Below are 14,314 nucleotides of genomic sequence, written 5' to 3' on the forward strand. Positions count from 1 at the left end.
TAAAAAATATTTGTTTGAATGCAACACTGGGTTCTCTGTCCATACCTAGAAATACTTCAAAGATGAACACTTCATTTCTGTTGCAGGGGCAGAAATTTTGGCAAAATCAGACCTGGCCTGAACACATCCTTAGTGATTATGTCACCTCAGCAACATACAAACCCACCTGAATTCACCATGGGGCTAATTTAAAAGTCTGACTAATTCTTTAGCATTGCTTAAGCATTAAAAATTGCCTTAGGAGAATGGAAGTTGGAAGGAGAATGGTGATATCCAGCTGCTGCAGCTTCTTCCTGCTGGATTTGTCCAAAAGCCAGTTCAGCTCCTGAAGGAATGTAGAGTTTCTTTAATAAGTCTGTAAATGGTGATGAGTTAAAGCAGTGAACAGGTGGGAGCTTTTGACAATTCTGTTAATCTGGAACTGTGAATTCCTCCTGATAAATCTGCCTGGATTTCTGTGAACTCTGTGTGCAATTCAGGAATGCTTGGAACACAGAGGAAGAATATTCCTTTCTGTTTGTAAAGTTTGATACTTAAATCAGAAAATAGCAGAAACAAAGGAATATCGGATCCCTCCAGTGAGGAAATACTGGGAATGTGGAGCTCCCAGGGAATTTCTGAGGGTCAGCAGTACACTACAAACCAGCATTGCCTCCTTAGTGCTGATGCAGCTCTCTGTTTTACATTTCCATGTGTCACTGTTCCTTTGTCAAGATAGAATGAAACAGACCCCTGGGAAATAAGAGGTTTTTCCACTTCTGTGGTAGTACTGTATCCCTCAGAGCAGGATCCCCAAAGTTTTTGTGAAAATTGTCCTTTTACTTTCTGGAGTTCCTCAATTACTGCTGATCTTGCAATGTTTGCACTATCCACTATTTCCTCAGGACTCAAAAGAAACCCCAGATGTAAAAAAATAAGTTATTTGAAAAGAAATATCCTCTAGTGGAAGGTTCCCTGCCCATGGCAGGGAGGTGAGAACGTTATTTGAAAAGAAATATCCTCTAGTGGAAGGTTCCCTGCCCATGGCAGGGAGGTGAGAACTGGATGATCTTTAAAGTCCCTTTCAACACAAATCATTCTGTGATTCTATGAAAGGCACCAGAAAGAGAATTTCATCATTTCATCTTATCCCTGAACCTACCAGAGGTTGTTGTTCTTGACAAGTGTGTCATCTGCAATGTCACTGTCCAAAGCCATCAGTGAGCTAAATTCTCTCTCAACATGAGAAATCCTCACCACCTAGGTGGTGCAGGAAGACATCCCAAAATATGCTCTTGTAATTCATGTTTATAGGGAATATTCCCATAAGAAGAGCACACCAAACAACCTGAGCAGCTTTAGGCAGAGGTCAGGGTCATGGCTAGAAGTGGTGGGGAAGAGATCTGTTGTGTTGGAACCAAGCAGAACAAATTATTCCATATTTATGGTGAAAGTTTCAAAGATGCAGGAACTGTGTTTAAATACTTTTGTTAGCTACCACCAGCTAAAAGCAAGCCTGACAGCAGCCAGATGCTTTTCAAACTTAAATATTATGGCTAAATAGACACTTTAATCAACAACCTGGGGGTCTATCAATTGATACTATTTGGACACGCACTTCTATTCTCTAGTCTAGGGCAAATTACCAAGAGATTTCTCACCTGCCCATCTCTAGAAACTAAATTATGAGTCCTCTGTGACATCTACAACATCATTTCAGATTTCTTTTTCCAAGTTTCTTCAGCACCCTCATCCATTAAATCTATTTGGATTGAGGCACTGAGCGGTGTCAGAGCTGAATGTGGTGGCACAAGTTGTGACTCTTTTCTCTGCCAGTTCCAGGGAAAATGTGTGAAGCATCAACTTAGGAAGTGGTTTTATTGATCTTCAGAGACTTTTGAAAGAGCAATAGAGATGTTTTGGCAACTCCTCAGGAAAAAATAGCTGTTTGGGCAAATCTGTTGCAGTTCTCTGCTTTATGGTTCCATGGAGTTAAGACAGGCCAAGCTGATTTTAATGACAGTCCTTACCTTAATGCAGAGCTGTTCTAGCTCTGGGCAGACTGAGAGCAATTGAAGTTTCCTCTCCAGTTTCCAGGGAAGTTGGGTTTGTGCAGGAGCATTCCAAAGTTAGATAGCCTTAGGTTAGATTTCAGACAACAGCCACCCTACCTTGCTGCCCTAACATTGGGTAGAATTTGTCCTTAGGGACAATTTAAAGTGGTCACCAGGAAGAACAGCTCTTTTTAAAGTTTTATTTTATATATTCATACCTTTTTTGAAATGAAGAGGGTTGAACTGGAAGTAGTATTTTAGTAATGCTACCAGTCTCAGCAATCTCTGCAGAATTCATCAGCAAATATTTCATAGCCTTACTCCAATTATCTCTTTTTTGTGCTTGTGGCTGAAGTAATAACACAGACATGGTGAGGCAAATAAAAAGCCATCCTTGTGTTCTTCACTTGGTACATTTTTTGCTGCTGCTACCAGTGAAGCCTGTAACTGCTGCAGCCAGAAACCTGTGTTTGCAAGAGAAGACAGACTCTCCAACATCTGTGCACAGAAATTCACCAAAATATTTCCAGCTGTTCCTTCCCCCCAATCCCATCCTGAACAGAGAGAACAGGAAATTTCTCCCCCTTTCAATGAGATAAGAGTAAGCTTCAATAAAAACAACAACAGGATTCCACCACAGCATCTTTAGAGAATGACATTTCCTTCCTAAACATACATGGTGCCCATCACTCATTTATCAGGCTCTCTTGACATCCCATTCAATAAAACACTTGTGCTTATGTCCATTATGTCCATTGCACTTATCTTCAGCTTCCTCCTATGAATTGTTTTTTCTGCCAGCTCTGCACAAGACAAAGCCCATGGCTGCCAGAACATCAAATATGATGGGTGGTAGTTAATGTCCCATCCTTTCCTAAATGGGGGGCTCACCCCTTAACAAACAGCCAATAATACAGACCCCCAAAAATCCAGATAGGAAAGAGAGAATTAATGCACAAGACTGGGTAAAATCAGTGCAAGCTGCACTTTCTAATACACCTGGGAATCCACCAACAAGACGGCAATGGAGCTCACACAGGTATTGTGATTGAAACCTTATGTTGCTGTATTTTTCTAAGTGTAAACTTATGTTTGGACTGTGATTTTGCCATAAATGAGTGGTTTAGGCTGCTCAAAGAATCACTGGCAAAAGCAGGTTCAATATGAAAATGAAAGTGTGATGAAGTTCATTAGCAAGGTTCTCTCTACTACTTACTGGGTGGTTAAAACACACAGAGAAAAATCAGGCTAAAACCCAAAATCAATCAGTCCAAAACTAAAATCAACCTAAAAGGACCTGTGTGAATAGAACAAGAGTAAGCTGGGAAAGCATAAGGATAAAAATGAATAAGGGAAATTCTCCTATTGAGTCACAAGGTTCACAGTGGCTCATCCTGCCAAATTTAGCCCAGGACTTGACCAACAGTTTAGGCCTAAAGGTTTCAACAATATTTGAATTTAGCAGGGTTTAATTGATAACCTAATTTAAACAATTTAACAAAAGATTCTATAGAATTTGCTCCAAGCACAACAGTAACTCACTTATGGGCCTACTCAGGACTCTAATGAATGCAAGAGAGTGCCATTCCTGGTACATTTCTGCATCAGACTCACACTCGCACACACACAAACCTAAAGGAGTCTGTGCAAGGAGAAAATTCCCACTCAGGTTCAGTGAAGTGCTCAGGGCAGATGCCTTTGCATCTTCTCAGAGGATGAAATGTAGAGTCTTGAGGAGTGGGAGTGTCAGTCCAGGCTCCATCATCAGCTTTCAGCAGTGATTCTCTGAGCACAGCAGCCTTGAGAGTCCACAAACTCCAGGGGGAGATTCTGGTCACAGCCATCTGTGACCAGGAGAGCTCAAAGGGTCTCACTTTGGATGCTGCTTAGGTCACCATCATATTTTCTGAAAAATCCCCTTGCCAGGATTTCTCTCCTGGGAAGCTGAGAAGCCTCAGAGAAAAAGGAAAGCAATAATTATCTGATTGCTTCTCCTGTGTTTTGCTGCTTTGGAATGTGGTTGGAGATTGTTTATCCAACGTGTGAATTGGTTTAACTTAATGACCAATCACAGTCCAGCTGTGTTGGGACTCTGGAGAGAGTCACGTGTTTTTCATCAGTATCTTGTTAAGCCTTCTGTAAGTATCCTTTCTCTGTTCTTTAGTATAATTTAGTATAGTAACATAAAATAATAAATTAGCCTTCTAGGAACATGGAGTCAGATTCATCATTTCCTTCCTGCCACAGGGAACCCTGAAAATGCCACACTGCTTAGAGGGTTGCACGAGTTTTGCCTTCAGTCATAATGATATTCTGTCCTGGACAAAACTTGGGTTGGTAACTTTCTTGGAAAGTTCAATAGCAAACATGTTGTTCCACTTGGGCTGTTTTCCAGGCAAGATAAATAAGTTTCCAAGGCTGTTGGTTAAAAAGCAGGAGCTCATTAGGCAGCCCAAGTTCCTGGGAGCCCAACAGTGTTCCAGGAGCTCTTCATCAAGGCTGAGCCCTAACGAGCATTTCTGAGATCTCAGTGCAGCCTGAGGGAGTGGGAGGGGAACAGATTTCAGGATATTATGTATCATTCAGCTGAATCAAAGCCCAAGTAAAATGAAATATATTGAAATAAATCAATTTGACATTAAACATCTCATGCTCCATGCTTGGAACAGCTGAAAGAATCTGTTTGGATTATTGGACTCTGAGAACCAGGGATGGCTGTTCTTCTTTCTAAAATGATCCAGGGTCAAGAGTACAAATGAGCAAACATTTAGAGAAAAGCTTCTCTATTTGTTAAAGACAGGGCAATGGTAAAAGCAAAAATTATTATTTTAGAACTTATTTCCTCATCTTAATGCTTATGGAAACAGTGACAACAACTGTCTTCATTTAAGGTTTTAAGTTTTGCATGTTTACCTATGTACACAGAAACAGGTATTTTAATTGCAGTGCAATTAAATTAACTCCATGATATTTCATAGCACGCCTTGAATAATATATAAGAAGAAAATTGAAATCTGTCTCCATATTTCCAGGTTTGGTGATGAGAATTAATGGGTTTGAATGCCACATTCAGCTGTAGTAAAGGGAAAACAACGGGCTGGGTTGGCAGAGGCTTTCATTTCCAGGTGCCACCTCATGGCCCCCCTCATCTCAGTGCTCAGTGCCCAGTGGGCCATTCCTCACTGGAAAATCACATTTTCAAACCTGGCTTTGTGGCCACAGTGCCCATCCCTCATGGGTTAAAGCAGAGGATCTCTGTAAATGGTAAGTGAGGGGTAATAAAATTTAAATTAAAATGGTAAGTGAGGGGTAATTTTCTCACAAAACACTTTCTGGTTTTCTGAAGGTGATTTAGTAAACCTGCTTCCCTGCATAAGCAAATGTTATTCCATCCTGCTTGCAAGGCTTTTGTCTAATTCAATTTTTCTATGGTGTGGAAGAGCACAGAGGAATTTACTCAGTTTATAAGGCTGGTGGCCTTTTCCTGGTGCCAGTTCTGCTAAATTCAAAGTTGAATTTTCAAGTCCTTTACCCTAGTAGAGAGGAAAGGCTTTGCCTGGCCTCAGACTCCAGGAAGAAAAGTAAATCCCCAGGAATCTTGCAAAGTCTGCCCTTCCCAAGCACTTAGGAATCACATGATTATATATAATGTACCCCAAAAAATGAATAGAGATTCCTAAAGTTGTCCAGCACTGTAAGTGAAAGGTGGGAGCATGCTTGTATGTTCCCATAAATTGCAATAATTTGGGGATTTTTGGATGTAATCAAACCCAGCTATTAAGACCATACCTTTAGCTTGTGCTTGAATTTTAAACCAAAAACTGTTGATGGCCCCAACATCTCACAAATAAAAGTTTTTATGTACTAACAATGTACTAACATTGCTGTAAGGGTTCCTATGGACCCTTCTGTGTGTGTGTGTGTGTGTATGTGTGTGAAAACTATCAGATTTTACTACCTTAAAAAGTAATCCCTGATGCACCAGCTCTGGTATTGTGAATTGATGATTTTTTTGGAAAGGAGAAGATCCTTTATGTCAAAAGTCAACCTCACACCCAGAGAAAAAAGAAACTAAATCCAGTTTCAGCAGAACTGAGTAGGCTCAGTAACTGAGTGGGATGTTGTATGAAGTTTGTTGATAAATACAAGCATTTCCTTCCCTTTACCTCTCACCTTTTACCATCTTTTTCCCTTTTTCCAGCCTTAATTTCTTTATATTTTATGTGTTGCAAGAAATTGCATGATGAAAACCTGATGGACAAGATATGAGAATCAAACCAACCTCTACAAATTTTTGTTGAATGTGTTTCATGTCGGGCACCCAGCAAATGCAAGTATATAAGAATAACAATATTCATAACATAAAAGTGTGCCCACAACTACATAGCCTTTGATTTATCTGGGAAGAAAACAGCCAGTTTTGGCATTTATAGGTGTAAATAGTCTCGTGTGTCCATAGTATGTTATACCAGGTATTGACAACAGGAGCCTTGAACTTTCTCCTCTGGTGGACAGTGAAGTTCAAATCTTACAAGAAATATTAGGCTGACACAGCTGAGACACTGATGTTTTTTCAGATCATTGTTTCCTCCTGCTTTTATATTATTTTGACACAAAGACTCTTGCAGCAGGTGATTTGAACATTACATATTTCATAACAGGAGAAAATCCCTTTGACCCTTGAGCTGTGTGTTCCGGTTGCCACAGACTCAAAGCTCCAGTTTTAGCTTGAAAAGGTGAGAGTGAGATGAGTGATGAAACAAATTCTAGGCATTTTTTTCCCATTCTGTTTGCTGAATTTGATAGACTTTTAAAGCCTGGCTTCTGAGAGGCAATTTCAGACACTTCTCTTAGCATCATCCAATTATGCATTGGCTGCAGCTCACTGCATCTATCAAAGTGTCACGGATGCTTTCATGTAGGCAATATATTGCTTTTTCAGACCCAAGAGAGGGGAAAAAATCAAGCACCCCAGCATCTTCTCCTTAAGTAGGTGTGGAGCAAATTAGCCCCATTACAATCCAGCCTGCATTAGTCCATTAAAGAGCTGGAGGAAGATTCCTTTGTGTAAATGACTGGATGGTTTCACTGTATATTTGTATTAGTCATTTCCTGCTGTTCTTTAAAGAAAGTTCTTGATCACTGATGTTTAAAAGGTCTTAATTTCCACATAAGCATAATTAAAAAAAAAAAAAGACAGGAAACATTCTCATATATTTTAAAAGGTAGTTAATTATTTTTAATATCATTAATTAAACTTTGTGGCTCAAAGGACATAACAATTTGCAGATACCCAGAGGATTATCCTTTGATTAGGGTGGTGTTTTGTACACGAAACTTTTCTCCTTTCCCAAACCATTTGTGCTGCTGTTCCCAGATTTAATGGTAGATTATGCACAGCAAGAATTTGGGCTCTCATTTGGAGGATTTACACATCCCACCTGGAATGGACCTGCTGAATTCAAACCAGCAGCACTGGCTGGACCTCTTCAGCAGTTTTGAGACACTGGATCGGAAAGATTTGTGGTAATGAATTGATGCCTTGCCCATGAATTTGGCCTCTTTTAACACTCCTGTTACACAAGAAGTGTAAAGACAGACTTAAAATGTACAAAAATTGGGAAAAAAAATCTTTAAAAAATACATACACTCACTTCTGTTGTACCACAGACTACAAGACCCAGCAAGGTCACAATTGCACAGGAAACCACAAAACCAGAGGTGGAGATGCTGAAAAAAAAAAAAGACCTCACAGAAACATGCCATAGGTGCAGAATTACAATATCAAGATTACTAAGGAAAAAGTGAAAATTCCTGCAGAAAAATTCCTGTTGAAAAGAGCAGGCAGGGAGAAACTCCTCTGTCCCAGGTAAGGTGGAAAGAATAAAGGGTGTGGTTCCCAGTGCATCACCTGGCACACTGATCTGTTGGGGGTTGTGCAGTTTAGATCTTCCTTTACAATTGTTTTGTGTTGTAAAAGAGGGCAGGCACCTCATTTTCTAGACAGTGCCTGACACTCAGGGGTTTTTTCAGCTCTTCCTGTCTGATAAATAATACAGACTCTAAAAAACCACACTCTGCCAAACAGATGCTTTAGTCAATCATCTTATTATGTATTAAATAGCTCATCCACTGTACTCTGTGTTTAGGTCCTTAAAATCTGCCTCTCCTGAAGGCTGTGGTTTATTCTGACCCATCTGGACCTTAATTCCAGGGTGTGATATCTACAAGTACCTAAAGCTGCCTCTGGTTTACCTCAGATAATCAAATTTTTGCGTTTTGCCTCTTCATTAATAATAAAAAAAAAGATATATTGGATATAAAATAAAGAAGGATTTTCAACATGTAAATATCCAGTGTCTGGGACAGCGAGAGAAATTTCCAGATACACCTAATGCTGCTTGATGAAGCAATATTAAGAATATTAATATTACAACTTTATTTCCTTCACTACTCCAATTCTCTTATTTATTATTCTGATAGGCCACTGAGGAGAGAGAGAAGAGCAATCCATATTTTTCCATCTGAGTAGGTGATAAGCAAATTTTCCTGATGGAAACGTGCATCGGACCATTTAGCAAGCTGGAGACTGCTGTGTGTAACAGAATGATTTTAATACATACTTACAGGGAAAGCAATTTCCTGTTACTCTGTAATAACTATTATCCATACAAAAGAGTCTGAATTTTACATCATCATGATTTTTTTAAATATAATTTCATCCTCTGACAAAAGGAAATGAGATTCCTTTATCCTAGGTCTTTTATTTTGACAAAAATGTCAATTAGCTACTTTATACCATTAAAGACTTCACTATTATGTGGGTCAGAAAAGGGTTTCAGCTATTCTTTTAAAGCAAAGTAGCAGTGTAATGTATGATAAAAGCTATTCTAATCTCTGTGCAGTAAACAGCCTTCATAAATCACTGGGAGCTCTCTGCAGCAGCATTCCCTCAGTTTCACATTGGGCCACAAATCCCACATATGTTAATACTCATCCCATAAACAGCAATTTATGGGGATTTCCCCTCTTGGCCAGGAGGTCTCAGTTTCTCTTGTGTTATAAAAAAATCACAAAACACTGAAAAGCTTCAACATGCACAGGTGAACATAACTCCTGAGCTGACAGGCAGCATTTGGGAGGTGAGTTTTCATACCATGATTTCATTACCAAATAAAATCAACAATACATTTCAAAAAAATGGAAATTTATTATATAAACCTCATCCTAGTGAGGGAAAAAAGCATAAGGTTCTTTATCTTATCTATGTTAAACTGTGTCAGTTAAGCAATTCTAAATTTACCATAATTTTTATACTGAAATATTACTTTCATTGAAGTTGCAAAATAATTCATTCCAGTCTGTGCTGGTTGGCGCTGGAAATTACAATGCTCTCAATTCAAAAGCTATAATTTATTATTTTAGTTAGAGGGATGCTGTTCAGAATGTGAAAGCTTCCTTTTGATTAAGGACTCTGTAATTCTACATTCCATATCCCAAATAGCCAACAGTGAAGGAAAGGCATCACGACACTGATATTTTTTCCTTTTCCAGATGAAGAATTCAGATCTGTTTTTACAAACTAGACATTAACACTTCCTATTTGGTTTTCATCTCCTTTCTCCCATACCATGCAGCTGAAATGGTTCTGTTTGATGAATCCTTATGCCATGAAAAATGAGGATCAGTTACCAAACAAAACCCCACACTGTAGCCTTAAAAGAAGGGGACTGTGAAATGTAAAAGGATTTTACAGCTGAGATTTCCAAATCATGTCTAACTTCTCAGGAAAAGCCAGAAATTAATCTTTACCAAATCTGGTGATGTTGTAAGAGTTCAGAAATAAATTTAATATATTTCACTCATGAAAAGTATCCTCTTTCTCCCAATGAAAGCTGTCATTGTATTCACAATTGTGTTTCTGTTACTATAGTGATGAAATCTATGTAGGAACCTGGAGAGATACAGATTTCATATATAATTTTTCATAATCTACCTTCCATTCCTTACTTCCTAAATGGCCATAAAATAGCATTATTTATCATAACAGATGGGTGTGTACACACATATCAATTACAGCAGCATCAGGAATCACACAGAAATAAGTTGGCAGTTATTTTTAAAAGAACCAAGAAATGAAATTATTTTGTATTGGTTTTAAGTAACCATTCCCTACCTCAAAGTTATTGCTAAGCTGTGGAGGGTAAAACTGAAGGACAATTTGACTCTCACTTGAAGCTGACCAGAGATTATTTATTTTAGATTAAACTGCTTTATATTAAATGAATATTCTTTTCTAATAGCAAGCACACATCACATGAATGTTTCACTTGTCTTTAAGTATTAATTTTTCTTAAGTTCAAATATTCATTTCTATCAGCTATTTGCCCCCTTCCATTAAGCCATTTCTGTATCATTTGTGAATGCAGACATCTCTCAGCTCTTTAAATACCTCTCCATATTTCCCCTCTAAACACCTTCATTTCTAATGGACTATTTCCATATTTATTCTTCACAAATGGGGGATGCATTTTGGTTTTCTTCTTTATTTAGCAAGGTTTAGATTTTGTGATGGCAGCATTCACATTTCTACTTTTTAAAGTTTCTTTTAGCTTGAGGTTTATTTCCCTCCAGCTGCTCTCTGGACTTGAATTTGCTGGGGGTGGAGGAGATTTTTCACTTTTCCTACTAATGGGGTAGAGGGGACTCAAACAGCTTTGCCCTGAGCCCAGTAGGAAAATATAAGGATTTAATTTTGGACAGGGAAGGAAAAATCAATGCCGAAGGTTCCTCACCCTTCCCTGTCCAGCAGGGGTTGTCTCTTTTCTCCCCACACATTTAAGAGGAGGTGGGACACATCTAAATTCCAATTTATTCCCAAGGCAGATTTCATCAGCACAGCCAGGAGAGCCCAGAATTCTGCTTCTCTCACCTTCAACTAAATTTTTTTCAGCTCCTGCAATTCAGCAACTCCGCATTTTTTATGCATTTGCTGCCTTTTGCAGGGAGCTGTGACCCAAAGCTACTTTGCCTCACAGAGAACAGGAAATACCTGATTTTCCAAGCAGCCACTGGGATAAACCAGGCTGGCTGCCAGGGAGGATTTAGTGACCTCCTGACCACGAGCAGCCAGTGGGCTTGGATAGCTCAGTGCACACAAGGATGTGCCTGGAAAGGAACCTGTAAAAGAAAATTCCTTTCAGAATCAGCCTGGGATGGTTTTAATTTCTGAGAGCTGATCTTATCTCTGATTCAGTCTGGGCCATCTCCTGGTTAGCACAAGGACCTGGGCGAGCCAGAGATAAACATGAGATGCCTTCCTGCTTTCTTCACCCAGGGGTGACAATAATTATTTATTGCCTCTTGAAAGTGCAGGTTCTATTTCCCCCTCAAGTACAGGAGATTTACTCATGGGGAGAAGTGGGGTATTTTTGGGGTTCCTAGACAGAAGAGGAATTGAGAATCTGACTCTGTGTTCTTGGAAGGCTGATTTATTACTTTATGGTATTATATTATAATAAAGAATACTGTACTAAACTATTCTAAAGAATAGAGAAAGGATACAGACAGGAGACTTAACAAGATACTAAATGAAAAACTCCTGACTCTCTCCAGAGTCCTGACACAGCTGGACCATGATTGGTCATTAAATCACAACAATTCACATGTTGGATAAACAATCTCCAACCACATTCCAAAGCAGCAAAACACAGCAGGAGCAAATGAAATAATATTGTTTTTCTTTTTCTCTGAGGCTTCCCAGGAGAAGAAATCCTGGTGAAGGGATTTTTCAGAAAATAGGACAGTGACAGAGGAGGCCAAGCCCAGCTGCTGCTTCAAGTCTGCTATTCATCTCTAACTTTGGATGAAATGTTATGAACTTGAACTTATGAACTTCAGGTGAAATCTCTAAATTTATGTTAAATGTAATTTGAAGTTAGTACTGGAGATGGACAGGAAAGCTGTCTGTCTAACTGGTGCTAGAGACCCTTTGTGGTGTCATTCTCAAGAGTGTTCAGGAGCTTAAGTCACATTGATTGCAATGCCATTCTCACTGAAAACCCAACTTTGCATCTATGTATTTCTTTGGGGTGCATAAACATATTTTAAAATCTACCCTTATTATTTGTCTGTACATTTCCTATGAATGGAAGGTGCAGACATTTGTACAAAGAAGGTGAACTTCACCGACCTTCATTGATACCTAAGCTTCAAACAGCTCACACTTCATAAAATGAATATCAGATGGTTTAAAGGCTATATTGGAGCTATGACAGAAAGATAGCTTGGAGGAAACAAGAGATTACATGAATTTAATTTGTTCTGTACCTGATATCCCACTTTGAAGTGGGATAGTGATGACAATTTGGATGTCAGAAGAATTAATAAGTGTTTTATCTCTTTCACCTGCCATGAAATTTCCTAATTTCATTTGTGGGTGGTCTTCCTCACCATCTCACATGTGCATCTTCCAATGAACTCAAACTTTCTGTGCCCAAAGCCTCCAAGACAGAGTTGAACTTTTTACAGCAACACTCATTACATTTTGAGCCTAATGAAGCAAAGCTCTGCCCAAAAGACAGAAATTTTCCACCAGCACATCAAAGGTGGAGATCTGGTGTTCCACCATGGATTCTTTCCCCCATTCCTCACAGCCCTGCCTGTTTTGAAAGAAGGTAACTTTAAAGATTCGGCAAGAAACTGAAATTCCCAGGAAAAAAAAAAAAAATAGAATTTTTCTCAGGATATTGCAGGGCTACTTCTTTCCTTGAAAGTTGCTCTCCTACCTTAACCTCTGCTTCAAAGCTGCCAAGGATTAAATAAGGAAGAATCAACAAATTATTTTGTTGATTCTTAGAGTACTTGTTATAGGGAAGGATCCAGCACCATGATCTTCTTTGTCAGAACTGTGCTCACATTTTTAATGCATTCTCTTGCTGGAGAATCTCAAATTCCACCCAGATGTCAGTTGGCTTTTCTTAGATACATCTCATTTTAACCAGTGCTGACATCCTGAAAGTGAAGTATTATCTGTAATGATTATATGATTCTTAGCTTCTCTCTTTAGCGTCTAATAATTAATCTATTGTATTTGCAAGGATCCCTGTGGCAGGGAGGAATGATGAATCTGACTCCATGTTCTCAGAAGGTTCATTTATTATTTTATGATACTATATTATATTAAAGAAGGCTATACTAAACTATACTAAAGAATACAGAAAGGATACTTACACACTGCTAAAAAGATAATAATGAAAACTCCTGACTCTTTCCAGAGCCTTGACACAGCTTGGCCCTGATTGGCCAATGAGTCAAAACAACTCACAGCAGAATCCAATGAAACAATCACCTGTGGGTAAACAATCTCCAAACACATTCCACATGAACACAACAAAGGAGAAGCAAATGAGATAAAAATTGTATTCCTTTTTTCAGAGGTTTTTCAGCTTCCCAGGAGAAAACTCCTGGGTGGAGGGATTTTATCAGAGAATTTGAATGCCACATTAATCCTTTTCTTGTGCAGCCAATGCTTAATGCAGAGATGATACCTTCTTTCTGTCTTAAAAGTTCATCAGCCAGTGTAATTCAGAAATACCGATCCTTTGGACCAGACTAATCATGATATCACACTCCCTGTCCCTAAGCAAACCACATGGAAAAATGATAAGAGAAACCCTGGTTCCCTTGCAGGAGAGGGAGGACCCTCTAAAATTGCTGGAGTTCCTCCTCAGAGAGGTGGCCTCTTGCTTTCCCTCCCTGTTTTTGAAGGATAAGAAAACTTAGTTTTTTGGGCAGAAGCTTACTATGCTATTAACTTCAGGGCCAGAGAATGAGCCCCATCCCATTTTATTAGGAGAGCAGGCACAGCCGTAAAGACAAAGATCTCTCCCATCCCACATGGGCTTCAGCCAGGGAGGAGTTGCAGGTCTCAGGAGTGAGTGAATTTTCCCAGGCTTCTGACTTACTTCTTGTTAATATCATCATCTGTATAAAATTAATATGAATCTCAGAATCCTAGAATGGTTTGGGTTGGAAGGGATCTTAGAGATCACTCAATTCCAAGCCCTGCCATGGGCAGGGACACTTTCCACTATCCCAGGTTGCTCAGAGCCCCATCCAGCTGGCCTGGAACACATCCAGGGATGGGGCAGCCACAGCTTCTCTGGATAATCTGTTCCAGTTCCTTATCACCCTCACAGTAAGGAATTTCATCCTAATATCTCACCTAAACCTGCCCCTTCTCAGTGTCAAGCCATTTCCCCTTGTCCCATCCATGCCCT

Source organism: Molothrus aeneus, chromosome 1 (assembly GCF_037042795.1).
Source record: "Molothrus aeneus isolate 106 chromosome 1, BPBGC_Maene_1.0, whole genome shotgun sequence".
NCBI classification, from domain to species: domain Eukaryota; kingdom Metazoa; phylum Chordata; class Aves; order Passeriformes; family Icteridae; genus Molothrus; species Molothrus aeneus.